Genomic DNA, 4,735 nt, shown 5'->3' on the forward strand with positions numbered 1-4,735 from the left:
CTTGGCAACGGCCGGCGCGAGGCCCCGGCAACCGCCGCGCAGGCAGGCAGGCAGGCAGGCCTCATCCTGGGCCCGGCGGGTTTATAAAGCCAAGAGCGGTGCTGTGGGGGTGGGATTCTCCCTCCGCCCCCTCCTCTCATAAAACTCGGGGTCCGGTGGGTGGGGTGGCGGCGGCGGCAACACGAGGCGCCTCCAGACCAGTGTTTATAGTGCTCCTCGTGAGCACGAACATTTCGCAGCTTGCACGCCACGTCGGAAGCGTCGAAATAGGCTGATATCCCAGCACCATTGAATCTGGGTTTAATTCCCACATACATAGATGAGATTCCCATATATATGAGAATATATAATTGTGTGTGTGTGTGTGTGTGTGTGTGTACTATTTATTTATTTATTATAATATACAGTATTTTAAATCATATATTAAATTATATATATTAAAACAAGAGCTAAGAGCGTTTCCAGGCTGTCGCAAATTGTGGTGGCGCCATTGGGAGATTTTTCAGGTTTCTTGCGGAACGGATGCGCTGAAAGATTCATTGGCTTTTGTCTGATCTCCCTGCAAACGAATCGGGATGAATGCTCCATAAGCGGGTCTTTTGAACGTGCCCATTATTATATGGAATACTTCGCTATAAGTTCCTCGTTTATAACATGAGCCAGCGGTATGTGTTGTTGGAGAGCACAGTTTTAAAATGGGGGGGGGGGCCTACATTATGTTTGGAAGGTTTTTATGCCTTTTAAAAAAAAACCCAGGTGCACGTATGCACAGACAGTAGGCATCTCACTCCCATTTACTCATGCCCACCGCATCTCAAAAACCGATTAAATTTTTTAAAAAGCTGTGCCTTTTCTGCTGTTTGAGAGGCAGACATTCACAAACTATGCAGAATTTCTCTGCCTGTTAATTCATTTCTTAGATGCACAAGAGATATTGGGGATGGGGGTGGGGGGGTGGGCAAGGGACCAACAAACCTTTGCTCGGCCCATACATGTGCAATTGAAGAGATTTCCTCCGCAAAAGAAAATGCCGGAAAAGGCTACGCTGATCATTACACTGTATGTGAAATTACACACACACTGTATTTGTTTCATGACTCCCTCCCACCTTGTCATGTGAGCCAATATTTATGACAATGTTCCCTTACTTAAAATGTCATTATTCCAGTAGATGGTGCTGCATGTCTGTATATTTCAAGGGAATGTTTTTTTAAAAATAAATAAATATGTATACCGCCTGAAGAGTCCCTTTGCATTCAAAAGATAAGAATCCAAAAATTATCTAGTGGCTTAAACCCATGTTACGGAAACAGAACAAAAAATAATCCTTGGTCATCAAATGATAGTGAGCTGCAATCCTAACCACCTCGACTCAGAAAATAAGTACCATTGAATTTAGTTGGGCTTACTCCAAGGCAGTTGGGGTTAGGCGTACAGGTTTTGCCTCTGTCCGCAATGGGAAACAGAAAGGCAGGTGCCTTTGGCCAGTCACCATCTAACCTACCTCACAGGGTTGATGTGAGAATGAAATGGAGAGGAGTAGAACGGTGTACACCCCTTTGAGATCCTTGGAAGATAAAGGTGGTATATCAATGTAATATATAAATGATAAACAGCTTAGTGATGAGGAAATTTATCACGTGCTTCTCCTGTGCACTGATAAGGAAATTTGTCTCCCTTTGCATTCCTCGTGACATAGAGTAAGGGCTTAGCAGTAGAGCATCTGTTTTGCCTGCAGGAGGTTCCAGGTTCAATCCTTATAATAATAATATTACAATAATTTATTATTTATACCCCGCTCATCTGGCTGGCTTTCCCCAGCTACTCTGGGCGGCTTCCAACAAAATATTAAAATACAATAGTCTGTTAAACATTAAAAGCTTCCCTAAACAGGGCTGCCTTCAGATGTCTCCTAATATTGCTGGAAGAGAATATTGTCTGAAATCCTGGAAACCCAGCACCAATCGGTGAAGGCAATGCTGAGCTAGATGGACCAATGGTTTGACACAATAAGAGGCAGCTTCCTATGTTCCTATGCAGGGAAACGAAGGGACAGGGAGTCCGGGAGCAGAGAAGCCAACAGACTAAGAAAGGTGAGGCTGAAGGAAGGCGCAGGGTTCATCCACACTTCTCCTTGTCTCATGCCTAAAAAGTATGGGTCCAAGAGATTTTCCGTTTGTCCCACCCCTTTCCCAAGTAAGCACACTGTTTACCTCTGAATCGGAACATCAAGCTGCAAAGAAACTGATTGGTGTTTATTCCAATTCAGTGGTAAATACTGGGTTTCCCTGCAGGAAAACAATAGGGCAAGTGGCCATGTGGACAAGCCCTCAGTGGACTTTGAAGAAACACTGTCAAACTTAAAATGGAGTGATCCTACCTTTTATTTATTTTATTTTAATATTTATAAACCACCTGCTAATCAGAAATATGGTGGGGCCCAATAAAACAAAACAAATATTTTAAAATATAAAATATAGAGATATATTCTTTCCAACTTGTGTAAGGAGGATGCACTGTTCACCTGTGATTCTTGTTTTCTCAATGCAATTTTTGGAATGTTTTGTGCTAATGTTTTGTTTTACATGCTTTTTCAACAACAACAGCAATCATAATATGCATAGTAAATGTCCAAACCTGTATCAAATGAATTCTCTAAAAGCACTTGATGAAACCAAAAAACTTTCAGTATGTGCTTCCCAAAATGAGCAGGAGCCCACCCTGGGGGGCTGTGGAATTATCTAGGTGGCAGCAAGGAAACACTGGTAACAGTGACTATCAGACATTGAAAAGCTGGTATCACTGGATCAAGTTAATAACTTTGGTTAAATTAATTAAATTAAGGGCATTGAATTTTTGATCAATGTACAATTTTACTGTTTTGAATTTTATTGTGTCATTATCTAACTTAGTGGGTTGTGGAAACTGCTACTCTGAATAATGCTCTTTATACGTAGGGTAGGGTAGTGGACACTGGGGATGGGTTTATGGAGCCAAGGGGACAATCACCCAAAAAGTTTGGAACTACTGTGCTATGGAATCAAATCTAGAATTTAACTAAGGCATCTGCTGCAGGGAGGGGGACACCTGAATGTCTCCAAACACATATCTAATATGTGCTCAATCTTTGCCCGTCATTCAACATCCAGTGAGAGACTAAGGAATTGTTCTTCAAGGTCTGGTTTACTTCCTTATTCTCCTTCAAGGAGAACTTCAGCTCCCAGAAAAGGGAGGGAAGTGTCCACTTGACAGAGTGCTAGGAGGATCTCACCTGAGGGCTCTGCTCTGGAAGCCACAGTTCAAGAAGGAAGTTAAGTTGGAAAGGCTTCAGAAGAAAGCTATGAGAACAATAAAGAGTTTTAAAGAAAATAGCAACGTGAGGAAAAGGGTGAAGGAGCATGGCGGAAAGATTAAGTGGAAATGCGTTGACTTTTCAGATATTCAGTGGAATGTGGGAAGAAGAGGGAAACAATTGGCTAAGGAGAAGACAAGGAGCAGTGGGGTTCTACAAGAAAGCAACAAAGACCACCACAGCTAAAAAAAAATAAAAAAGATTATAAGATGATGAAGCATCTGTTAGTGTGGCTCAGCCTTTGACAGCTTGGCTCCTTCCAGATGTTTTGAACTACAACTCCCATCAGCTGCAGCCTGAGTATTCTCAGGCCCGAGAATTGAATGCAACCTCCCAGCCCCTTCTGTTTGGCTCTTGAGATTTCCCCCAGCCTACACTCCCTCTCCCTAAAGGTTCTGCTCTTCACCCTCCTTGTTTTTGCCTGGCTGATATGCATCCTTGAACACTGATAATGCCTCTTGTTTGCCCGGATAGAAGACAGAGGGGGAGTGTGTAGTGTGTAGAAACCACCCTACTACAATACAGAACTCACATTCATTGTTCCACACACTTTTGCCTTTGGCCCCACCCACCGCTGAGATGTGGCCCCCAGAAGGTTGCCCAGGAGATAATGTGGCCCTTGGGTTGAAAAGGTTTCCTCATTCCTGCTTTAAGCCAGTCTCTGGCTGGCTGCTTCAGTCTGGATCAACCTCAAGAGAAGACCCAGGTTTCTAATCTATACTAAGTTTAGCACATTTTGTTAATAGCAGGAGATTAGTTCATTATTATTGCAAGACACTGGCTATACATGCAGATGTATCCCATGATAGCAAGGGCACTGCAGCCTTTAGATGACATTTAAGGTGCATGTCAGAAGTCCCAGCAGTAATTTCTTGTTTAGGAAATGGCTCCCATCTCATAAAAACACATTTTGATTTTTATTAATAACCTCCTAACAGCCGCAATCTGTCTTCATCCTCCTCCTACTCTTGCATTCTTATAATGCATTTTACAGCTCTCATAGCACACAGCATGAAGCCTTGGAGCTGCATTCATCAGTGACTCACACCCTTGCTTAGGGTCGAGTTTTCATGGTAGCTATATGGGGGAAAGCTTGAAAAGTTCCTCTCCCATGCAGTGCACAAGACAAAAATCCGTATTCATTACTACTCCAAAAGACTTGATGCCCTTTGGAGATGTTCAGCCATTAGGAGCGTGCGTGTGTGGAGAACTTAGTCACCTTTCCGTTCTTAAAAAAAAAGAAAATAAAAAAGCAAAAGGAATCATTATTATAGATACTGGTCAGCTGAAAGATGACTGAAGATCTGGTTCAGTACACAACGGACAGTAGCCGTACAGAGAAGCAAGGGTTTGATCTGGTTCAGATTAGAAATACATGTGCTG

The sequence above is a fragment of the Podarcis raffonei genome, chromosome 5 (assembly GCF_027172205.1).
Source record: "Podarcis raffonei isolate rPodRaf1 chromosome 5, rPodRaf1.pri, whole genome shotgun sequence".
Classification (NCBI taxonomy): Eukaryota; Metazoa; Chordata; class Lepidosauria; order Squamata; family Lacertidae; genus Podarcis; species Podarcis raffonei.